General features: G+C 39.5%; 1 protein-coding gene across 8 annotated transcripts in view; it reads right to left on the reverse strand.

Moving 5' to 3' along the window:
• MEIS1 (Meis homeobox 1) overlaps positions 1-26,789 on the reverse strand; it is a 140,530-nt gene that overhangs the window by 25,091 nt on the left and 88,650 nt on the right. The window lies entirely within an intron of this gene.

Consider the following 26,789-nt stretch of genomic DNA (forward strand, 5'->3'; position numbering starts at 1 on the left):
GATTCAATAATAAACACATATGCTCTGTTAAAAAAAAAAAAAGGTGTACATCAGGCAATTTGAGGCGATTTTGTCAATAACTTAAATGTCTGCTGAGGTCTATAATTAAAGGTAAAAATGCTGAGGTGTGTCACTCTTATTAATGGAATACTACATCATCTAATTAATGGCAGTAAAAGACAAGCCAATTACAAAGATTAGTGAAGTGTATAAATAGCTACTTAGGATACTTGCAGAACCTTGATACAGAGTTTATTCTTTAACAGGTTTATTTGTTACAAACACAGAAAGTTCAATAGGATCTTCCTTGTATTTTATAGGATCAAAATAACAAATCCTTTTTGACCATACAAAAGTGTACCACCTTGACATCATATTTTTCTAGAACGACAGATTTCTAAAGCTGACCATTTGACCAACAAGCTCAGCTCAGGCCCCCAGAAAGTAAACACTTCATTAACATCACATTTTCCTCTCAAAAAAAGCACCGTGTTGCTGGATACCAATATCAAAGTTGAAGTGGGTGTATTAAAAAAAAAAACAACACTATCCATTCCAACTCTTCTGTAAAGCACAACCAAATGAAATTCTACCAAAGTTGGTTCCCTATCTGAATGTCAACATACTCTAGGATTCTGAACACAGGCCAATGTAGTAAGGTCAAAGACCAGAACATTTTGCGTGCGAAAAACAAGTCTCAGGAGTTAAGAGTGGACAAAAAATATTACATGATTAGATAATAAAATGAAATCCATACTTCTTATAAAAATGTTTAGAATTCTACTAAGATTAGTTTTGGCACAGATACTTTCTATTTAATAGTCAACTATATCTAAGTTTGAAATATACATTTCTAAAGCCTGGGAGAGAAGCTGAGGACATGATTTCCATCTATTTGAGACACTGGCTATTTTGAACACTGCACCCCAATAAATTCTCCCAAGATAAAAACTGTTCTGATAGTCAATCTTCTATTCTCTTTATGAATGGGAAAGGGCACCCCAACTCTCCATTTTACTGTATGTGCCATCGGAAATTAAATTCTGGTCTATTGAATGTTAATTAACATAGCTTTCAATCTTATTAATAATGTCTGATTAGATGCTTAGAAGTCTTGTTAATGACCACTTCAATGCTCTTATATGTAAGTTTAAATATGTTCTATATCTATACACATGGGATTCGTTTGTAGCGAGCAGAGATGTAGCCATTTTTCCCATCAGCATTGTGACTTGATTGTCACTTAATCAATAAATACACAATTAGAATAAGGCTTTGCTTTCATGGAATATAGTGCCGCTTTCTTAAGAGCTTCGAGTATATTACAGACAGAGTGGTAATTAATCCCCATTATATCCCTTTGAGGGACATAAATGGAATCTATCGTCCCTCCTGTTTTACAGGTGAGGACACTGGCCAGGGGCTGGCATGATCGGCAGCGACATGACCCAGGCATATTTCCTGCTTCCCATCCAGCATCTAAGCCTCTTCATGACAGAAGGGTGTGGCAAGGCCTTTCATAATCTCCATTCCTGTCCCCCTTCAAGAACCTCCAGACCACTCACCTTGCCTGCAAGGCTCGCCACCATCCAGCCCCACCCACCTCCCAGATGGTATCCTCCTCTCCTCACCCCACCTCACTTTCTGTTCAGCCATCTTCTGTTCTTCCAACACGCCAAGTAGGTTTCTACTCGCAAGTTCCTACTCCAATGTCATTGTCAAGTCTCAGCTCAAATGCCAAGCCCTACCTCTCCACTCTCCACCAGCCCACCTTATCATTCTCACATCATTCTCCCCGCATTATCCCCATAAAAGCAAGCAGCACACTCGGAAACACTCATTCTGATTATTTCTTTCCCTGGTCATGTGTCTTTCCCACTCATTTAGCATCTCAAACACCCTCGGCTTTCTCATTCACCATCCTCAAAGCCCAGACCTTCACATGAAGGAAACCAGTAAATATTGATGAGACAAAGGAATGGCTCTGACTTGCCATGATACACAGATACTCTCCACTCAAATGCAACATCAAAATGTACAGTAAGATTTTTTTCAAATCCCATAGGAAGTATAAACAATCCAATCCGAGATCCACAACACTACTTTTCTTACTTCATTCCTAAAAGTGATAGCTACCCACTCTTTTCAAAACAAAGTATATCACCTCCATAATCAGTGAAGATCATAGGTGACAATCACCCTACTCACTAGGATGCCAGTCATCACAAGCAAAATCTCATGATTGAACACTGACCTAAAAGCAATTCACTGCCCCAAGGTTTAAAACACAACTCCTATTGCATAAATATTTGCCACACAATACAAGCCAAATGAATCTTATCCTCTGAATTGAAGAGTGAATAGTAGTTCTAGGGCTTCCCAGGTGGGACAATGGTAAAGAATCCCTGCCAATGCAGGAGATGAAAGAGACACAGGTTCTATCCCTGGGTTGGGAAGATCCCCTGGAATAGGAAATGGCAACCCACTCCAGTATTTTTGCCTGGGAAATTACATGGACAGAGGAGCCTGGTGGGCTACAGTCTATGAGGTTGCACAGAGTCAAACACAACTGAGCACAAAACACATATACATACATATAGTAGATCTACATCTATACTAGTTGAAAAACTGTACATAGTAATATATGACCCTATTAGATTGTATAAATTACAGTGCTATTCACTAACTATGAGACTTTGAACAACAGACAACTTTTCCTTGATTTTGTCATCTGAGAGTTCTCCAGGCTAGCAATTCTTAAGTAATAAAAGCCTGACTTTGAAATATGCAAATTTTAACATCTAGCTGTTGGTACTTCTCACTATATAGGGTTGTATACTGATGTACATAAGTCATTTCCAATCTATAACATCTTCTATAATATAATTTGCTTACAGTTTTGCCAGGTCTTCTTTCAGTGATTTTCAAAAAAATTAATTAACATGTCAATGGTCCCTCTTCACTACAGCTGAATGGTAACACCTTTTGCCCTGTCTTGTTAGTTGTGTTTTAATATTATGACCAGAACTGGATAAAAATTAATATTTATGCCATTTACCTTTAGTTACTTTGAAAATTGAGAATTGTCACAGTCATTTATTTGTGCTGTGTTTTCAAGAGTATTTTTGCATGCTTGTTTGTGCGCAAGTTTTACATAAATTCTTAGAAAGCAAAAGGGATTCACATTTTATTTATGCAAGGGGTGTCAGGAAAATTCTCTTTGGATCTTTAAAATCACCTGAATCATTATAGCTTCAAAGAGCAATCTATGGCCTGCAAATTATCAACGCAAATTTAGATTGTTTCTTTACATCATGCAGTTTCTGATTTCATAATTTAAATATCATAAAATGAGAAAGTTCAACCCTTTTTTTTTCCCCCTCTGTCACTTTTCATGTGATCTGATTTTAAGTAATTGGAACAAACTGTGCCTAATTTCATGCAGCATAATTGCCAGGCAGCCTCAAGCTATGGAGACCCAGCACTCTGTCTCCATTAAACAATTTTCAGTTGTTCAGGATATATTTTTTAGTAGAAATGAATGAGCCTGGATGAAATTAAATATCACAATAATCTGGTCATTGTTAAGGGGAAAAAAGAGGTATTGACAAAATTCCTAAACCTTTGTCTATGGTAGGACAACTGGATATTTTTCTTTTTCTGATAGTTCTTGGACCTAGTGTCCCACAAACTTTCCATTCCCTGAGAAAATAAAAATCCATAATTGCTAGAATCACATGAAAGCCAAGGCTTCAGGTAGTTAATCCACACTCAGCCAAAAATTCACAAAGAAGGAGGCTTTTAAACTGAAATCCAATATGTTTAACTATCTTAAATCCTAATCATCTTTACTAGATAAGCGTTTTCTGGACAGTATGAGTTATTCCTTTGTAGACTTAAAAAGAAAAAATGACTTGACAAAAACCCCACATGCCACAGGCAAGGCTGCTGTGAAAACATTCAAAGCCCAGTTTGCGTTCCACCCATAGGGCTAGGGAGGCCATAAGAAGAGCAAAGGTAGATGTCGTTTTACGAAAGAGAGGAGGAGTGCCATTTTAGGAAGAAAATGGAAAATGTATTCCAAACCATTGCAACCACAGGGCTAGGTCCCCCTTGCCATTTTCCTGAACACCTTTGCTATTATGGCATCTAACCAGGAAGGAGGCTGGTTGAAGAAAGATCAGTGGGTTCTCGTGAAGGAAAGAGGGACTGCACTTGCCAGATACACCAACCATCCTAATCACTGTGGGATATCAAAGCAAATTTGACCACAGTCCAATAGACAGTGACAGGAGACCTCTCCTTTGTTGTGTACATTAGCTTCCTGCCATTATCTCTTAAAAGCTTAATTATTTGCAAACAATTGATCAAGATGGGAATTTGAGAAAGGATATGCAAGGACCACTGGGAGAACTGCAACGCATTAAGACAGCAAACAAAATTACCTTTAGATCTTACAATAAGAATTAACGATTGAGGCGGGAGAGTGAGGCAGGGCAGTAGCTGCAAGGCTTCTTTCTGGAGTGTTTCCCATTTGATCTGCATTAACACCTCAGGAATGAGTGAAAGCCATAAAACAGTGATTATGTATGGGTAAAGCTGACCCTCCCTTCCAACATTAAACCTGCACACGTGTATTAGGCTGGCTTCCCTGGAGAGAGCAGAGCTGCTGGACTCAGAGGGAAAACAAGTGGCTTGTGGGCAGTGGAACCCGAGCTAAAGGAGAGAACTCACTCAACGACCATCCTGATTTCAATAATCAACACCCTGACTTCTTCCCCATCTCTTGTTGAAATAGACACCACTTGCCATTCTTCCTATGTTTCTGCAACTGCAATGTGGCTTCTAATAATGACCTCGGATAGCAGTGATGGCTCAATAACCCCATCAAAGAAGAAAATGATCCCCAGAGTATGTGTCCTGTGTAGTAGAAATAGAGGTTGTCTGGGGGAAAAAAATCTAAAAATAGCTTACATAAAAATTAAGTCTGAACTGTCCTTTTACTAGAGAGAGAGGATAGAGAGTGACAGGAAGAAAATGGCAACTCTCTAGAGAAAGTTATCTCTGTCCAATTCCAATCTTGTGTCTTGAGATGAGAATAGGGAGGGGGTCTTGATGTTGGCTATCTGGTATTTACAAATTGACAATACACTGGAAGAAAACTTATTTCTTTAAACAATCCAGCCCACTCTTTGAGATGCGCATTAATGGGGAAAGAAACCCTTCAGCACACACAGATGGAAAAGGTCCAGCCTTCTGTCTTAATGATATCCTTGACCAAATGTACTCCTTTCATCAAATCTTCCACCCCTGACTGCAAATGTGGATGCCAAGACAGTGATGAACTTTATCTTATCTACTCTGGTAACCAAGTTTCAATAATGCTCCCTCCCTCACTGCCTTGCCCACTCTAACAGCTCATTGTAATGGCAGCAGAAAATTTGAAAATAATCCTGTACAGAGCTCGCTGGTGAGATAATGGAAAGCTACGCTGCCCCTTCTCAAGCCTCAGATTAGTAATTTCTTGTGACACAGAACTGCCTCTCCACCGAAACTGCAAAACAGCTATAACAAAGCAATAGAGGTGGAAGCAATTTTCAAGCAAAATGCTACATGCTATACTTTAAAAGGTATGGGAATAGGTACCAGGGGAGCTGAATCTAACAGGAGGAATTATGGCAACTGTCCAATATCACCCTTATCAAGGCAATGTTCTGTTGCTTGGCTGAATATGTTGGAAGAACAATTTCGGAACTTCTTTTATCCCTTTTCCTCCAGCCCTTTGCCTCCTCCACAGCCAAGTTTAATGCATTAATATAAGTTGACCTTGAGCTAAACTCTGGTATGTGATGGAGAGATACTCCCTTTAAAGAAGAAGAAGAAAAAAAAACTACCATATGGCTCTTAACCATTGGATCTCTGTGTTCTTTTAAAACTTCTGCTGAGTTCTTGTCACTAAGGGAATATTGTAGATCTAAATTAAAATAACCAGCTATGTATGTGACCTCTAAGAGCAGAAACAGAGGCCTGTTAACCAAATATATTTGTATTTGTTTAACATCATCTTTTTTTGCCTATAAAAACTTCTGCCACTTTAAATAAACTTGCAGCCATTTTCCCCTTTTGCAATGGCTATGAATAGCTTACAATGTGACAATTACATTGATCTAGGATACTTCTTTCCTTTAAAAAAAATCCATAATGCTTCCCTATTGTCTTTCAGCTTTATGAATTAGTTTTACTGTTTCAGTGAATGCTTTTTTGTCTTCTGACTGCACATTATCAAAGAGACACTTTGTGCCTCCCATTTGCATTACAAAAGCAGAGTACCGTGCAGTGGAAGAGCAGAGCCTGAATGCATAGCAGTTGAGTCCTGCATCCTCACACGGGCTGAAATCAAAAGAACGGTGGTGGGGTCCGGACTGGCTAAGAAGCCAGAAATGTTTGGAGCATCATCAGTGAAGTTACAGGCTTTCAACTTGCTTTCTTAATTCTCAACCAACGCTCCCAGATTGCCTAGTTGCTCAGGCTAAGTGTCCGCCACTGATTGTTCAGCACTGGCTTTTTCTGAAGCCCAGTCAAGCCATTTTCCAGACAAGCCCTCCAATTTCTTGTCTATCCAGCAGTGGTTATAAGAAGTTGCTAGTAGGAAGTGTGCAAGCAGGAAGGTCAGGTAGGAATCTCTAAACTTGATCTTATCACATGAAAATGACTTGAGTGTGGAAGGAAAAATTGAACACTGGGTAGTATTTAGTAACAGTCTTCACTTTTGCACTAATGAGACTATACAATATGCAGCACTGAAAACGTTGTTATATAGTTAATTATAAGAGGCTAATACTACAATGCATTCCCTTTCTCATCTATCTGATCTTTTCATTTCTTGTAAATATCCATCAAACATAAAATAAAAACACAAAATAGGGAAAAAAAAGCATACTACATTAAGGACAACATTCGTAATCCTCGGTATTGGGAACTTTTTTAAGTTGCTTGCAATTCTATTATAATAACAATGTTTAGATCTATTCTTCAGTAGCTATAGATATGTTCCAGGAGTATTTTTAAATATATGCATTAAAGACACAAAATTTAAACTCTAAATTAGCAATTACTTATATCCTTCTCCTAAAAGTATTAAAATTCATGAAGAGTGCTGAAATTATTTTGAACAGTTATGATTATTAATGAACTCCCTGAATATTGATTCTCTTAGTAGAAAACCATGGCTATAAAAGGAAACACAGAAAAACCTATAAGAAAAACAGAGTAAGAGGAGTAGGGGATGGGGGTAGGGGTGGGAATAGGGAAGAAAACATGCTTCTTTTGTGTGTTCTTTTTGAATCACTTTAAATAACAGCTCATTTGAACTCTTCCAGATTGTCAGTAGGACATATGCATTACACAGATATACTCTTGGTGACCCCAGGAGTGGGGAGTATGCTCAGTTCCACTGTACAGATGAGAAAGCTGAGGCTTGGTTAAGTCCCAAAATATGCACAAAGGTTCACAGCCAAATAGGTCTGGAGCCAGGTTGGCCTCCCTCTTGAGTTTCTCCACTTGGCTATCCTTTCACTGATGTTTCTTTCCCATCTCTCCATTCTCTTTTTAAGCTAAACATGGTAAAACCAAAAACATATTCTAATGGAACATGAACAAAGTTCTCCATTGTGGTGAGTGGTGACTGTTTCTCTGCAGTTTTAATAGCCTGGATCCAGGGAGAGTTGCCTCCTTCCTCCCCTCCACCTCCAACTCGCATCCCCACTGCTTCTGCCCTGCAGGCAAACATCAAGGGGCAGGGAAGGAGCTGTGAGGTGGAAGTTAGTTCATCACGACCCTTCCCCACATTCTCCCTCCAGCATCCATCCAAAGGGACTTGATTAATAGCAGCTTAGTAGTATTAGTAAGAGTGATCGAAGCAGTAATGGCAACATACACTAAGAAGTAAGGATGTAACAGGCAGTGTTTCAAATCCTTCACATGCACTAACTCACTTCATCTCCACAAAAACATTATGAGAGGCTCAATTATTATACCCATTTTACAGATGAAGAAACTGGAGTATCGAAAGGACAAATAACTTCTTCTTCACACAGTTTGTAATAGAGCTGGGATTTGAAAGTTGGTGATACCATACAAGTTGAGAAAATTCACTTCCAAATTATTTTTGTTTTCTAAATGCTGGGTGGAGACAACCCACCCATTCATGATGAGTTAATCATGAATATATAGATGATGATTACTACTCATTTTATGAAGAAGCTATTATCTTAATGGGTGTGGGTCTACACCTCAGTTCTGTTAATGGAAGTAACAGGAAATTTTGTTACAAGATACAAAACTCAATGGAAACTAATACATGCATCACTTTATTCGTTCTTCTCATGTTGCTTAGAAACATAAGAATGAGGGTAGGTTGTATACAAGAACACTCTTTAAGGATTATAGAAATAAATGCCTGCTCTTCCATCCAACTGCATTACAATATGCCTTAAATTGTCTGCTTTGAAATTAATTGTTGTGTGTTTTTCTACCAATTACTTTCATTTTGTATGTGATTCTTAATCAAATATGAGTTAAATTACATTTGGAACCATTTCATTTTAGTAGAATACTAATAAAAACACAGGAATGCTATTGCCATTTACAAGGCAACCAGCCCAGTTCTGTGCCCAATAAATATTTGTTGTATAAATGAATGAGTGCTATTGAAGTTAGAGACACCCAAAAATGCATCAACTAGCATTTATAAGTAGATGGCTTCAGATAAACGTCAGCAAACTAGCAGCCCCATTTCAACGATTGTTCATCCTTCTCATTCAGTTCTACAAATCCCAAAAGCAGTGTAGATTTTATTTATTTAACTGACATTTTTATAATGCTTACACTGTGCCAGGCAATGTTCTCAGTGCTTTACAAGTATTTACTTGTTTAATCCTTCTAACAATTCCATGAGGTCAGTGTTTTTACCCTGATGTTACAGATGGGGAAACTGAGGTGCAATTTAAGTTAAATGCAAATAGGAGGAAGTTGGGATTTGACCCTAAGAAACCTAGTTCTGCAGCCCATGTTCTTCATTTCTGTGTTATTCTGTTTGTCTTTCTTAGCATGTACAAATTCCCCTGAAGTTTCTTCAAAACCCACTCTATGTTGTTTTGGGTTTACGTGTTGCAAAAGTTGCCTTCCCACTCTCCAAGTGCAAAGTAATAAAATTCAAGTTCTCCATCTCACAGATCTGAAGAAAGGATAGAGGAGACTGTTTCGACATACAAGCCTCCCCCAAGAATTTCACTGTAACAATTAAAACAATGGCACACCATCCTAGACCACTTTTCTGAAGAGAAAGTTCAGGACCAGTTTATACAATAAACTTCAATAAAGTAAGGATATTTTCCAAACTATATACAGCTCATCTCCGCTATTGCCGAGAGCATGCCAGCTATAAGGAGACCTATCCTCAATCTGAAGAACACTTTTCCACTTTAAAAATCAAAGCAAAAGAGTTTTGAAACCATGAAGAGAAAAGACCAGGAAGATGAAATATAACGATAGCACCTGGAACGAGTCTGTTGACAGTCGTCATTATTGCCTTTACAGATACTTTGTCCAGCATTAAATATTGAGGAAAAACACTTGTAGAAAGAATGAAGTATCCATAAGTGAGAAACAAAACCAGTACACTTGTTGAGAAGATGTCTTGAGAGAGAGAAAGCAAGAGCTAGGGAGAGAGATGGAGAATTTGTGCTGCTCCCAATATGACTAAAGACCCCTGGAACTGGTACTCATTCTCTAGTGCTAATTTTCCCACTTAAATTACAGTGATGGTGTAGCCTCATCTCATTAGAGATCATTGTCCCCAGTAGACAGTTGTGTTTATGGGGGACTCTGGCTGTTCCACACCTGCTGATCAGGTTGCTATGTGATCAAGGCTGCATACAAACAGCAGACTCGAGCTTGCTGGACTGCGACTGATGAGCCCAGGCTAATTCAGGGGTGATTATGTAGTTTACTGGACCACTAAACCTCTTTAAGCTTGTAATTACTGCCTATTTGAGTAAAGAACATTCAAAAGCAATTCACTGCATCATGCCTGCCACAGCTGGAAGCAGGCTGCCAGCAGTCTGTGGGGACATTAAAATCTACAGGGACGTGGATTGAAGCCCAGCTAGCAGACACTGTCAGCAGCACCCGCAGCCAAGTCTGTGCACATTCCCGCTCACCTCTCCTGACCAAGCTTACCATTAAAGGTGCCATGAAAACTATAGAACAGCCATAAAGATGACAAATAACGGACAGAAATGATACAAACTACATTTTAATGATTTCCCCCTTTTGTAAAGTTAAAATCGAAAACGTCTTTTCACAATGCCAAAGAGAGAGAGAGCATATGCTTTACATAACACACACCACTGAGATTTGCCATGCACTTGGTAAAAGTTCCATCCAAAAAAATACCAACTTGAAAACAAAATGCCCACCTTTTAGGCATTCTAAATGAACTGGGATGTACTGTCATCTGAGATCTCTTCCACCCACTTAGCTGTCCTGTTTATTACCTTAGCTGGAAAAATATTGTTTAGCTAGTGGATTGACATTTTCAAAGATCACGTGTAGATTTCTGCTGTTAATGAATTAAAATGCTGTTCAGACACCTGAGTGAAATTTACTTTCAGAAGTCAGAGAAGATTTCAGGGGAAAAAAATGTATCAGTATTTATCAATGTTCTGGTTTTCTTTTGCTGACACCTTAACAAATGTAGTTCTTTTGTACAACAAAAGTGTAAAACATGCTCTGCATTGCTGCAGATATAATTATTACTTGTCTCTAAGTAACAACAACAAAAAAAAGACTGGAGCCTAATGAAGGGGGATTAAGTTAATTTCTTTTTTAGCTAACAGTTTCCTGTCTCTCAAAATGCAAACCTTGGTGAATATAATGTTCAGGGAAGGAAAATTAAGCTTTTTATTTCACTAAAATCTCCACTTTGGAATATTAATATTAAAATATTAAGATGATGTTTATTCTTTAAAAGTATGTAAATTTGGTATTAAATAAAGCCACAGAAATCCTTTCTGACTACTTCATCCAAAGTCCACAGATCCAGGGGGTTCATGCATTATCTACACATCATTCCTATTAATATTCATTAGGTAGGTCTGCTTGCATTTTCATAAGCTGTGCGAGAGGCAAAGAAATAACCAGAATTCTTTAACACACAGGCATTATCAATTTAACATATGCCATATAGCAGAGCACCCTGATCTGAAGTTAAGATTCTAACACAATTTACCTTTGCTTAGCTAATTTTTATGAAAACTCTTTCCCCTTTACTCACTGTAGTCTAAGCTATTTAATTATCTCTATTCTCTGTAACATACACTTCAATTTTTAATTTAAGAGATTATTCAGCACTATACTTTATCTTGGTTAGCAACAAAACTCTTACTTTGCAATCAAACTAAAGAGAATTTCCCTTTAAGGAAAAAAAAAAAAACTAAAAACTTTAAATTGTCTTAGTAATAAGATTACCTTTATCTTTATGAACCTTTTTAAGCAAACCCCTTTTAACTCCCCAAAGCATTTATTGATGTGAATTCACTGTCTGTCTCCAGAGTGGATTATAGAAGAGGGAAGAGTCTTAGCCAAAATTTGGGCAGATCCCCAGTATTTGTTTCCCAAATTATGTTTCCTCGGTCACGCAGTCTACCCAGACAGGGAAATGCTCACAGGGCTGTGGATGTTTTTCTGTGGCATTCCCAAAGAGCCCACAGACATTCCTGGAACATCTTAGATGACTGGGATAAAGAGTGGGACCTGTCACCAACAAGATGACAAGATAAAGGTGACAGAAATAAAGGTACTCAAAGTTAACTTGGAATGTAAATTGGGGCAACCACTACGGAAAACAGTATAGAGGTTCCTTAAAAAACTAAAAAATGATACTACCAGGAGATCCAGCAATTCCACTCCTGATCCAGCAATTCCACTCCTGAGTCTATACCCAGAAAAAAACAAAAGCTCTAATTCAAAAAGATACATGCATGCCAATGTTCAGAGCAGCACTATTTACAATAGTTGAGACATGGAAGCAACCCAACTGTCCATCAACAGGCTGACTTAAGATGTGGTGTGTATATATATAATATATATATATATATACACCATCTGTCCATCTGTCCGCATACACACACACACACACACACACACACACACACACATATATAATGGAACATTACTCTGTCAGAAAAAAATAATGAAATCCTGCCATTTGCAGCAATCATGGATGGACTTAGAGAGTATTATGCTTAGTGAAAGACAAATATACTATATGATATACTTATGTGTGAAAAATAATACAGGGACTTTCCTGGTGGTCCAGTGGCTAAGACTCTGTGCTCCCAATGCAGAGGGCTGGGGTTCAATTCCTGGTCAGGGAACCAGATCCCACATGCTCCAACTAAGACCCAGAGCAGTCAAATAAATAAATAAATATTTTAAAAATAATAATACAAACAAATCTATACGCAAAACAGAAACACAGTCACAGATACAATAATAGAAAACAAACTTATGGTTACCAAAAGGGGAGGAGGGACAAATTAGGAGTATGGGATTACCGGATACAAACTATTCTATGTAAAACAGATAAGCATCAAGGATTTACTGTATAGCACAGGAAGTTATACCCAACATCTTGTAATAAACTATAATGGAATATAATCCGAAAACAAACAAACAAACAAAAGTTAACAGCCAGTTTGAAGTGGTTTTTTTTAAGCTATGCGTTTGGGTGAGCTTTTATGTCCTCTATATTTGTATAACACTTCACATTTTCAAAGACCTATATTATATTTCATGAAATTTGAGCCTTACACTTATTTGGTCAGGTTGACAGCATAGGTAAAACTGCCTCCATTTTATAGACGAAAAAATAAAACTCAGAGTGGACATATGGCAGGTTATGTGGCCAGGAAGTTGCAGCTCATAGGCCTGGAGCTCAGGCTCTAACTTCTCAATCTAGTTCTCTTTACACTCTTTTGAAGCTCAAAGTTAATCTTGTAATGATAAAATAAAAAGCTGGAGCTATGTTTTTCAGAAAGCTACCATGAGCTGGCCTCTACAATGAAAGCTACCATGGGTCCAGCCTCTGTTTTACTGTGTAAGCATGCACTGGTCTATACACAAAGGGTGAAACAAAAAACTCAGACTAAAATCAGATAAAACAGAACATCTTTCAAAATGGCTGTCATCATTTCTAACAAAATGTACATACGTAATCTAAGTAGTAATGCTAAAAGATCTTGAATAATGGCATTAGCCCCTTCTACAATAGGCTTTGGGAAAGAGATAGCTCAGTTGATAAAGAATCTGCCTGCAATGCAGGAGATCCTGGTTTGATCCCTGGGTCAGGAAGATCCACTGGAGAAGGGATAGGCTACTCACTCCAGTATCCTTGGGCTTCCCTTGTGGCTCAGCTGGTAAAGAATCCACTTGCAATGTGGGAGACCTGGGTTCGATCCCTGGATTGGGAAGGTCCCCTGGAGAAGAGAAAGGCTACCCACTCCAGTATTCTGACCTGGAGAATTCCAAGGACTGTATAGTCCATGGGTCACAAAGAGTTGGACATGACTGAGCGACTTTCACTTCACTACCCAATGACTGAGTAGTTTGTTTCTCTTTGAAACAACTAGACAATCTTATTTTATTTAATGTGTCTTTCCTTGCCATTTCATGTGTGATATGAGGTTGCTAGTAACATATACAAGAGGCCTAATTTCCCCCACTCCTAAAATTCTTCCTAGGAGGACTTGGGCCTGTGTAGAGAGCCATTAACCTGTGCAGATCAGGGGAGTGCCCGTCAAGTCCATTTCTGCTTCAGTGATGTGTTTACACATTGACAAACAGCAAATCTAAAGGAAAACATTTTAAGAGTTATTGGTTTCAAGAGGTGCCATTAGGTATACCGATTGAGCTAGATAACTGAAGCTCAAGTCCTGTGGAACCCACATGAATTGGGTGACCTTGATCAAGGCATTTCAAGTCTCTGAGCCTCAGCCTCCTCATCAGTGAAAATGAGGATGACAAAACCAGCAGGGGTCAAATGACACAACAGACACTGAATTGCTTGGCATAGTGGCTGGCCTGGATGGAGGGCTTAGTAAAGCGTAGATGAATTTGACATGCAAGGTTATGCAAGATTGCAAGGTTGGGCTAATCTAACTAAACATACTATATATATATATATATATATATATTTTTTTTTTTTTTTATCAGTTTGTAGGGAAGAGGGTCTGACTAGGTAAACCTTGAAATTTATTTTTCTAGTGTTTGTTAGGTTTTAATGTTTTCTTACAATTCTCTTTATTTAAATAGACAATCACTTCCAGGATATCTAAAGGCAGGGCAGCTTCAAAGGCAGTCATACAGGGCCCCCCACACAAAAGAGCCCCATGTCTGTTTTCATTTGCTGGTATTGCCATCTTGAAGTTCTTCATAAGCCTTTTGGAAGCCCTGCATTTTCAGTGTGCACAGTTTATATGGAGGATGCATGCATTCTCCAGAAATCCTATAGCAGGTCCTGCTAGAAGAAGGGAGGCCATGTTTTCCCTATCAGATGTTTTATATGCAGCTACAACCCCCTTGAATTTATCTGAACTTCACACGGAAGTGAATAAATAATTACTATGTTCTTACTAAGAGAGTGTAAAAAAGGAAAACACTAAGTAGGAGGTGAGACCCTGTAGATGCGTTCAGGCCTCAGACAGAGGAGTAAGGACACTTAAACAACCCTCTGGTGGCCAGTAAGGGTTCACACACTCCTGTAAGTGCCTAAATCACCCGTGGGGACAAACTGAGTCACCGAGAAAATATTTCATAATATCAAGACTATGGGGAAAAAAATCAATAATCCGGAGCCTTCAAGGTGTGAGGCTCATTCTGGCTCACTGGATGTAGGGGCGTTGGGAGCCTTTGTCTTTTGGTGGCTGGGAGTCAGAAGTGGCAGTTCGCCCACCTTCCTTGGCAGGGGATGAGCGTCACATTTGGCAGAAAAGTGTGCTCTCGAGAAAAGGGAGCAGAGAATCTTTTGGCCTGGGCTCCAGCTAGGCTAGATCAAGAGTGAGAACTCACCCTTGCATGCCAACCAAATGCCACTGTAATTAAAAACAAACCTTTGGAAATAAAAGTATCTGGAAATTATTTCAGTTCCAGCACATTCACAATAGGATCTCATCAATAGTTACAATTAATTCACTTTGGTCATAGGTTTCTGGAGGTTGGAGATGGGTTGGTGCTGTCATTTTGTTTTCTCAGACTTCTTAAACAGAATTCTGCTTTTTGTTTAAGGAGGTCCAGATAAATATATAAATAGGCAAACTAAAGAGAAAAATGTATGTAATAAGGCATAAAGTTTCAGAAACCTCTAGCATATTTGGATCAGCACCTTACATCAAATCTTCTAAGGTGGCAGCCCTGATTTTTTTTAAATGCAAAATTCTGTCATTCTGATGATGCCAAATGATGAACTCGAGTATTACATGCATATATTTTGTTTAATGGCTTCATTTATTTTAATAACAAAGGGAAACTAGATTTTACAGATGAAAGCTTTTTTTTGTTTTTTTCATGGCTCCAATGCAACTGGGATTTTAAAAATCCGTGATGTTAACCAATATGTGATAATGGCTACTCTCAGGAGCCCTACTTCATACCACTTTATGCAGTAGAAACCTATACAGAGAAACTACCACTAGAGTACCCCAAATTGAAGAAGGCATGACTGGGTCTTATGATCGTTCGTGTCTTTCCTCAGAATGGTTACATGTTCAGTAAAGCGTCAGCTGTGGAATTACTGAAGCAATGGGATTAACTCACTAAAGATTTATTATAAATGAGGCAGGAAGGTGCTGCTCATGTGATTTCGAGAATAAGAAAATAATTGCATAAACCTCTTTTCCCTCTGTTCAGAAATCTGCCTACGGGGTTTAATATTTTGTTGAGAATCAAAAAAATAAATCACAGCAAGTAACTTCAGTTTAATTCTTGTCTGATTTCTTCATTACACTGGATATCTATAATGAATCAGGACACCAGGAGCTCATCAAAATCAGTTCCCATGGGAACAAAAGGCATGCCACCTCCGAACCTTCCTGTCAGCCCCGAAAACTTGCCCATTTATTCAAAATGTCTGGCTACTTTCAGAAAAGAAAGAGAGAGAGGAAAGAGAAAGAAGAACGAAAGAAAGAGAAGGAAATAAGGAAGGAAGAATGGAAGGAAAGAAGGGAGGGAGGGAAGGGAAAGAAGGGAAGGAGCGAGGGAGGTATTTGACCCATTAAACATTCTGGTGAGATGACACAAACCAAAAGTCTGAAGTGTTTTTTTTACCGAGAGCCATACCTTGAAACTCTAGAACACAACAGATGCAATTCACCAGCCACACACAGGATGTAGAGTGATTTTACCGACACTGTAGTGGCCTAAGATGGCAGGTCGTGATTAATGGCTGCGTCATCCTTGGCCCCGCTGCAGTCAGGCCTGGGGTCTGATCCTGACACACAGAGCCTTCGTCCACAGCCAATCAGCAGATGTAAGCACACAGGCTCTGTCAGGTTGACATATCATGCCTTCAACAATGTCAGCGAGTATTAATGTTCAATTATCTGTCCTAGAAATGACCCACGCCTTTATGCATTGTGTGACTGCGCACATGGCACTCTGGTAATCCCAAAGACAAGGGCAGAGATGCCCGCAGTAAACCAGCTACTGGGAGTTGGCTTTCCAACGTTGTCATGACATTGCCTTGCAGTACAGAATAGGAGATTTATTCTTAGATTTTTTCCTGAACCATATTTGAAAAACCAATAAGCTATCTATCTATCTATAAATCTATCTTCCTTTCAGTATGTCTGCATGCCAGGAGTCCTTTCTATTTAAACACCAACCCTTCACATGAGTCATCTGTGACTAGCCAATTGCACTGAGCCGATCGTTCTTTATATACGACAATGAGCTGCTCATTATGTGTGGGGTGCTATGTTATTTCATGAAACCAGGTGTATTTCATTTACCATCAAACCAAAATGACAATAGTAGATGCTTCTGGAGCGATGTCAAGAGCAATTCAACTTCAACTCGAAAATCTAAAGGAATCTATTCAAGCCAGCCACTCCTCCTGTCCACTATTAAAGATCAGGCCTCTGGCAGAGGCATGATTTAAAAAGCATACCTGATATTGTTTTACTTGTTAACATTTACAGTTTTACTCCAGTGTTTTAAAATACTGTGTTGATTTGTTGTAGTTAAATTTAAAATCCTCTTTTTCTCACATATCATGGTAAGAAAAGAAATTTTATCTTAGCAGACAGCTGCATTTGCATGGTTTTTGTTGAACTCACGTTCAAAGGTTATCAATAACAAGTTTGCAAACTTCTCATACAACCAGCACTGAAAGATAATGTACAGTAATTGCATGATAACTTCCTCCAAAACTGAGATAAAGCCTTTAATGCAATCTCAAGTTCACCAACCTGTACATAATAGTAAGAACTTAAGTAGTTCATATTGCAGCTCAACGAATTTGCCCCATGAGACAAATTTTTAAAGAATAGAAAATGCAATTATTTATCCTGTGGAAAACCACTAAAAATCATTATTTTGCCTTAATTATACCATGTGAAAAGCAAGTTAATTATGAAATGTACCTATTAAAAGTCTAGCCAGTCACAGTGTGGTGACTTGGTCACAGTGTGGTGTCTAGTGTTATTTCAATTTATACATGTACTCTCAACTGCACTGTGAGAGTCCTTTTATCTTCTTTACTCTTTCTCTTTTTTCCTTTTCTTGGTCTGTCTACTGTGTTCCCAAAGCAATTTTTTCCAAATGACTCCCACTCTCCTCTAGCTCCGAATCCTACTCCTGGGACACTTAGCAGTTGACTTTTTCTTCTGGTCTGCTAACAGAATTAGGAGGAGACGAGTACCCAAAACCCACCTCTTGTGTATTTCTAAACCTCCCTGCCTTCATCTTCCTCTCCTGGTTCACACTTGGTGCTAAGTCCATGCTCTCAGATGCCATCCCATCACTCTCCCCACTAACCCCTCTACTGCCAACTTGCTCTTGATCCTTGCTACATTAATCACTTCTTTTCTACATTTATCTTCAAAGGTTCCTGCTCTATTGCCTAAGTAATTAATTAGGCTGGGCTTTAACAAATTGCATGGAACATAGTAGGAATTCCATGAAAGACAGCTGTATGCTATGTGTAAAGGTTCAAATCTCCCTTCTCCTAAATATTAAAAAAAGAGAGAAACTTTTCTCTCTTTTTACCACTTCCTCCTGCTCCTGCCCAAATTGTAACCCTTCGTATACTACCCCTCAATCAGTTGCAAGCCTCTACTGTCACATTGCCCATATGCCCTAGAATACAGCTTCTTTCTCTTCCAAAGGCCTGAAATAGGTCTTTCAAAGGTCACTGGTCATCTCCTAATCCCCATACCACGACCTTTTCCAGTCTTTCTACTTCTCAGGGTTTGATTGCCTCTATTTCGAAACTTTGCTCATGCATTTGGTCAATAAATATCATCAAGCATCTCTCTTATGGCTCTGAACATACAGAGGTGAAAGAGTCAATCATCTTATTTACGAGGGAGGCAGTTCATAAATGAACAGTCACCGTGACAAGTATTCTCTATCAGATGACCATCAAGGTGCTATGGATCTGGAGGCAGGGGCCATTTTCCTTTCTCCTGGAAAGAACCAGGAATAGCTTCCCCAAGCTGTGACAGCTGAGATAAGATGTTAAGGATGCAGGAAGAATTGTGAAGTAGGAAAGGGGTCATGGAGGTTCCAGATGAGGGAACAGCACGTGCCAGAGTGCAGAGTGCAGGACAACTTAGCACCTGTCGGGGGTAAGCATGCGTAGAAAGGGGGAAAGAGGAGCCTGGGCGCTCAGTGGGTCAGTGTCTGACTTCAAGAGCCCTTGAATGGTAGGCTGAGGACGTTGTAGCCTAAGGACAATGGGGAGATATTACAAGATTTCAAGTAGGGGTGAGATTTGGCCAATTTTGTTTCAGAAAAATCACTCAACTGGCAAAATGGGGGTTGCTTGTAAGGAATCAATTTTAACAATTGTCATTGATTAGAGGCAGGGAGGCTGATTAGGGAAATGGGTAAGCAGAAGACAAGGAGGCTATGGCAGAGGGACCAGACAAGGATAAGAGAATGGAGACGTGTCTAGGAGGGAGAATTAATGGAACTCAGGGAGTAAGCAACTATCTGTGAAGTGGGGAAAAGAGGGAACCTTCAGGGCTGACTCTGAGGCTCCTGGCTGGAGCTTTTGGGTCCATGGTGATGCTGTTAGCTGAGATGAGGATGACAGAAAGGGGAGACAGTTTGGGGCCATGATGGGTTCTATTTGGGAATCGACCCTGACTTTCTCATCATTGGACCTTCCTTCCTTTTCTTAGAATTTAATGTATTGGAGCTAGAAGGGTCTCCAGAGATGACTACAGCCCACCTCCATTTTGGACAGACCTCTTGCCTGCCCCCGTCTCTTTCTCTAGGTTTTCCATCCAGACAGCCTTTAAAGGGAGGCATTGCCTGAATTCTGCTCCTGCCTCCTCCCTTTGTCTCTCAGCACTCTCTGGGTCCATGATTCATCTCCATCTCTAGCTTTGGTGGAGGCAACACTAAGCCTTGTGCTCTCACCAAAGCCACAGACATCCCATTTCCAACTACTGACCACATAACTCACGAGGATGCCCCACCATCACCAGAATCACAGGTACCCCATACTGAACTCCCCACCCTCCCCTAAAACGAGTTCCTCTGTCTAACTTTCCTTCTTCCCTGGAAGAGACTCCAGCTCCAGAACTGCCAGCGTGAAACAGGGAAATCACCTTTGAATGTCTTCTGTACCAAATGTCTCCCCATGAGTGGTTATGAAAACAGGCCTGAGAGTCAGATAGGTTGGAGTTAAAATCCAGTCCCTGCTTCTCCCTGTGCCACTGCAGGCAAGTTGTTTAATCTCTCCAAATCTTGATTTCCTTAACAGTAAAATAGAGCGACTAGGAGGCTCTCCTTTAGAGGATTATTGTGGGAATTTGGTGAGATAAAACATGGAAGTGCTTAGCAAGGCCTACCATGGTTGGGGTAGGGTAGGGAAAGTCTGCCCCAGCCTGGAAGAACATTTTATTCACTGATATTATTTAGAATTGCCAGTGCATGGTGATAATAATAAACAGACTGACTTTTAGTCATTTTACTTTTATTTGTAAGTTCTCTATACACATGGCACCAAGCACCTACCTTGGCATATCACTGGCACTCAGCACAGTGTATGGTACACATACACTATGAATGTACACCATGAGCCAGCTATGAATGTTTCTATTTATGAGATGCCCAGTTTACCTCCAAGATATTTTCCACCATCCATTTCTTCTTTTTTTTTTTACCCCTTTTTGGCTGTGCCACATGACTTGCAGGATCTTACTTCCTTGACAAGAGATTGAATCCAACCCAGGCCACCAGAGTGAAAGCACCAAGATCTAACCCTTGGACCACCAGGGAATTCCCCACCACCCACTTCTTTACACTCTCATAACCAAAACCTTCCCAACTGAACTGCTGAAACTGTTTCCAAACTGTCCTCACTCTGGTTCTTTTTGCAAACTGCACCACCAACTAGATCTATGCTCTTTTCAAAGAGTGTAGAAAGCTCCCAGATGTACACAGTGCGTTGCACATAGTAGGCACTCAAAATGTATTTGTACTCAAAAAAAAAAAAATTGAATGGCCCAATTTATATTGTTATTCAAAGAGAAGGGTAGTTGCGGCCTGAACTTCAGTCATCATGATGGGGAAAAATAAAAAGCAGATTTGGAAGGTCCTTTTTCCTACTGTGCATGGGATTAGGTCACTCTGTCGTGGAAAACATCCCAGCCATCTCTCCACACAAACCAAACAATTTTAGGTATTTTTCAGATGAGAGCCCTGTCTTCATCCCACTGCCACATAATCCTTTCCCCTTCTCTGCCACCACACATTTGAGCAGCACAGGTATCAGAGCCATGGAGAGTTTAGAGGCAGCATGGCACCCATGCAGGGTGATGCCATAGAACAGCTGTGATGGCTTTTGAGTGAGTGTGGCAAAGGCATGGCCCTGATGACGTCATGAGGACTTCTGCCTCAGCTCTCACCAGATCTAGTCAATGTTTCAAGAGCAAAAACAAACCACTATTTTAAGTCTCAAGATCTGGAAGTGGCAACACCCAACAGGTTGACAATGAAGTCACTGAATTTTTATCCAGTTTCTACTTTATCCTACACAAAGACCTCTGGTAGATCTTCAGACTTTCTAGCCCACTTCCTTCCATTAAATGTTCTATCTGTGGAGTCGGGGTATAATGATTAATTGTAGCATCACATGCAAAGTACTCAATAATCATTTCAAATCAAACAGGATACTTGCTTACAGCTGGATTTTTCAAAATTCAAATATACACTATTTCATACATGTTAATTTGGCCTTTTTTCCTTGAAAATTCACCCCATTCAATCACTCTCTTGCACACTGATGAATGTTACTGAGTGCTCACAGTTTCTAGTCCAAAACGAACTCTTTCAGGGAGTAAGTCCAGGGCACCTGTCGTCTTGGTAATTGATGATGTTTTCACTTCAAGGTGTGGACCCGAGACCCACAGGGCTCAATGAGGGGAGTAAATGAATCGACCTGACTACATCTCTTGCCCACCACTCCTGATACACATAAACTCATTACTGCCAAATGTACTTCAATATTACCAAGAGGGGATGGCAATATACATTTTTGACAATGGCTAAAGCGATTTCCTTATTCTACTCTACATTCGCAAATTAAAACACTTGCTTTGTCGTCACAATTCTTTGTGAGAATCTGGTCTTCCCTAGCTTCGCAATGAATTATAAATGCCTGCACCAAAACAAAGGATAATCCACGATGCCATCAAATGTATGCCTCTCTTCCTAATTTTGATTTCCAGGGCCCCTGGTTTCCATAAGAGAACACATGCAGGGCACACACATACTGTATTTCAAATGGAGATTTTATGTAAGCTTATTTTTATAGTGATTCTGAGAGTAGCTGCTCTGCTTTTTATCTATGCAAACTGGAAATAAAGTAGGCACCCTGCCAGCTCCCTGACAGCAGGCCAGGCCTGGGCTGCCATGGGTGACTCGCACAATGACATCTAAGGGGTCCAGAAAAGAACCCTGACTAATGGCTTTTGGATTCCTTGTGACCTTTGATCCTCAATGACTTAGACCAAAATAAACGATCTAATTTCAAGAAACTACATCCAGCCTGTGAACTCTAATGAGTGAGAGAATTACCCACTAAGCAATGATTAATAGGTATGTGCTATTTATAATAATCTTTAGATCTTAGCCCAACTAGAGAGAATATACTTTTTGGATGCTCCTTCTTCCCTTGTATGTTATTTATTGCTTTTCCCTTGTTGCTTTTAATATTTTTTCTTGGTATTTAATTTTTGTCAGTTTAATATGTGTCTTGGTGTGTTCCTCCTTGGGTTTATCCTATATGGGACTCTCTGCGCTTCCTGGACTTGGGTGACTGTTTCTTTGGATGCTCACTTTTTAAAACAAATTCATCTTCCACGATGCTGTGAAATTTGAGAGTGCCCATGGCAGACAAATTACACCAGGCAGCGGAAATACAAAAGGATTTCCCAAACAGACTGAAGTTGGTGAGTAGGACTAGGAACAAAAGCATTTCTCCCTCAAATGAACGTACTGTTTCTGTAGTTGGTGATTCTGTTACTTCCTCACTGACAAAGCCTACCAGATCTGTGGGTGCTAAGTTGCTTTGGTCGTGTCTGACTCTTTGCAACCCTATGGACTGTAGCGCGCCAGGGTCCTCTGTCCATGGGATCCTCCAGGCAAGAATACTGGAGTGGGTTTCCATTTTCTTCTCCAGGGGATCTTCCCTACCCAGGGGTGGAACCAGCTTCTCCTGCATCTCCTGCACTGGGAGGCAGACTCTTTACCATAAGCGCCACCTGGGAAGCCTGTACCAGATCTGGAGTGCTAAAGTAAGAATCTGAGAGCCAGCACAGCAATGCACATGCGCCCTCTCCCTGTGATAACTTCCATCCCTGCATTCTGTCACCAGAGCACTTATGCCAAGTATGGGCAAAGAGGAAGAATCTGTAACATCCAACCTTCAGAACCACCATTTCACCCATCCTATCACACAAGTGTGCTGTCAACAAGCCCCAAAGAAAAATAGAGTATATCTGCAGAGTCCTTGATCTATCAGGAGCTTTCAGCCAATGAAAACACTGTGATACTCATTTAGGGCATGAATTTACCCCATGTGATACTATAATGATGGATAACATGTCACACATTTGTGCAAACCCATAGAATGTACAACACTAAGAGTGAACCCTGATGGAAACCTTGAACTTTGGGTGATACTGATGTGTCAGTGTAGGTTCATCAACTGTAAGAAATGTACCACTCTGGTTGGGGGGGCCCTGCTAATGGGAGAAGCCCATATGTGGTGGTGGTAGGGAGGTAATGGGTAACCTAGGTCATTTTCCCTCAGTTTTGTTATGAACTCAGAAATGTTCTAAAACATAAAGTCTATCTTTTAAAAAACTCTTTGATAATTAAAAGAAAGGTCTTGTACATTGAGAAAGAACTGCAAGTTAGCAGAGGAAAAAGAAAACACTTAAGTACAATAGATATGATAAAAATAATACATTGTTTTAAGATCAGAGGGGGAAAAAAATCAAAGTATAAAAAATCAAAGATGGAGAAAAACAATCACCTTTCCATTTAAAAATCTGTTATCTTACTCACATTCCTTAGATCCTTGCTAGGAACAGTCTGGTCTGCAGTCCAATAGCAGCAGGGAGCTTATTAAAAATGCAGATTCTCAGGCCCCATCCCTCTAAGAATCTCCACGCAAAAGAGGATTCCCAGATAACTGGAATGCACATGAAAGTTTAAGAAGCACTGCTTTGAAGAAGCAAAGAAATCTTCAATTCCGTAGTAATTTCCATTTCCCAGTTTTTTAGATGGTAGACTTTTGTTTTGTGAAGTTACTATTTACACCTCAGTTTAACCTCCAAACGTGTACATTGTTAAATTTCCAGATTCAGGGGAATGTTGTAGTTACACATACTATATTGTATGAAGATTAAAAATCAGGAAACTATCTTCCATTTAGAAACCTAAATGATTATGCTACTTCTCGCCATCATTCCAACCTAGCAATGTTTCCAAGAATTTGGTTCACCACAGTATCACCTTTAAAAAGTGCAATGCCTTTTTTTTAAGACTTTTTTTCATGTGGACCATTTTTAAAGTCTTTTATTGAATTTGTTATCATATTGCTTCTGTTTTATGTTTTGGTTTTTTGGTCACAAGGCATGTGGGATCTTAGCACCCCAACCAGGGATCAAACCCACACCCTCTGAATTGAAAGGTGAAGACTTAACCACTGGACCACCAGGGAAATCCCACCATATCACCTTTAAATACTAATTTTCAAAACCCAGATCCAGGCTGGCCCAGATCTGCTTTGTCAAGGGCAGAGAAGGAAGGAATGATTGTCTGAATTCATTCAGCATAAGAAGGTAAACAGTTCACTTCAAGCCAACACAACTTTCTTTCTCTGCAACAAAAGGCACCTTCTCCTTGAATGACCAACATAACGAGTTCAACCCTCCATTTTATTTTGGTTTGGAAATCAGCTTTGGTTACTGAAGCCAGTATTCATGTACATTTTTTCTTCCTATCTCTAGTAATCAACAATCCAACCCTGGGAGAGTATTTCCACCATTTCTCTTGACATTGGTAATGGGAGCAATGGATAGGGGAATGCATGTTCTGTGATGCTACCAGAAGGTTGCCCTTCTGATTCTCAGAGGTCAATACCTACCACCAAGAACATTAGGACAGCCCTGAAATTCCACATGCTGTGAGAGTCAACCTATGTGACATGTGATCCATGTTGGTACAAAAGTAAAATACAGCATTAGAGCCCTGGAGATTAACTGAATTCTAATGCTACATTTCAGTGGTTTTTTTACAGATTTTTTTTCCCAAAGGCTCTGAGCATCTACCCCTTAATTAAATCTAATTTGGTTTCCACATAGAGTGTTATGGAGCATATTCACTTCACGAGACATGGAAGCTTGATATACATCATCTTTACCTTTCAACTACAGCCTTATGAAGATGTTTCCATGTGGGAACATTCAAAACTGATTTATGGTGCTATTGTAACAACTAATCTTCCAGTATAAATGTATCACGTAAGAACAACCTCACTGAAACGTATAAATTCCATATATACTTAAAAATATTATTGTCTGTAATGTAATATAGCGGAATGTTTCGAAGTCTATATAACCTTGCATGCAGAAGCAGTTTTTCAGGCATTAATACTTAAATGGGTCATAGACACCACATCTGTCATTCTGTCCCGAAGTCTATGAGGCAAAACCAAGACTATGCTGGCCTATTGATTTTTCTAGCATTTGCTTTAATTTACTTAACCATTGAGAAATCCATCAGTACATAAAGGGCAACTGTCCATTACTGCCTCATTTGCAGACATTCCTTCCCCTCGTTTTTGGTAAATATTTCCCTTAAATTGCTATGTGTTTACAGTGTAAAAACGAATTAGGGAAGTGCTCACACCTGTTTCTGTTCAGTAACTGCTGCACTGAGGTATACGTAACGTGCTTAAAGATAGAATAAATATCTAGACATTATTACATCTGTGTGCAAAGGGTGGTAAATTAGATCCTAATTACATTAACAGGGATTCTGCCTCCCAGCTTAAATTTTACATGAGCACTCTGCAAAAATCCAAAAGCTCTGCTGTGGTTTCTTTATGAGCTGGTGATTACAGCTACTTCCTATGCGGTCACTAAATATTCTGTTTACAAATAAATGAAGAAGCTTTGAGCCAACTTGCCAGGGTAATAATCTATTTTTTCTCCTCTCCCTCCCTCTTTGCAACAAACCCTCGCCACATATGCATGGCAACAATCAGGAGCCCTGGCTTCATCTAATTACTCCATCACATAATTTCACAAATTGCCTTGTCACTGGGGAGCCAAGTGCAAAACACGCTCACAGTGGGATTTCAGGCAGCAGCTTTCATTTACTACTCATTCCTTGTTAAATTAAACACAAAAACACCAGTTGTGTGAAAGAAGTCAAAAAGAATGCCTGCAAACGAGCCAGACAAGTATATGTTCTATTTACCATTTCGCAAAATACATCGTTGGCAACAGGCATTGTAAATAGGAGGCTCCTCTTGGCTGGCCCACTCCTATTTCGATCTACTTGTTACAATAGACCAGAACCAAAAGGTCAAGAGCAAACAGGCTTCTCCAGAAAAAATTTTATCCTGTATCAACAGGAAACCTGGGTATATGGTAAAAAAAAAAAAAAAAAAAAGTGATAGACTCAAGCCCTTCTATTCTTTACTTGCTCTACTCTGTGAAATGCCTGGCCATGATCCTCACATGAGAAAGTGTATCTGTATTAGATGAATGATGTTAAGCCTTTTGAAGGTATAAACAGTATCCCGTATTTTCATTCTGGCTAGAAAGAAGGAACTCGATTCCACTAATCTTTAAAAGTTCTCCAATGGAAAGATCATCAATCAAGTTCATACAGTCTTAGATGTTTTCCTTTTAAGTATTAATGCCTTGCATGTTTCTGAAACATATCAAGATAAACACTCACCCATCTCACTACAGATGTGG

This window comes from Giraffa tippelskirchi, chromosome 4 (genome assembly GCF_054371585.1).
Source record: "Giraffa tippelskirchi isolate mGirTip1 chromosome 4, T2T-mGirTip1v1.2.pri, whole genome shotgun sequence".
Classification (NCBI taxonomy): Eukaryota; Metazoa; Chordata; class Mammalia; order Artiodactyla; family Giraffidae; genus Giraffa; species Giraffa tippelskirchi.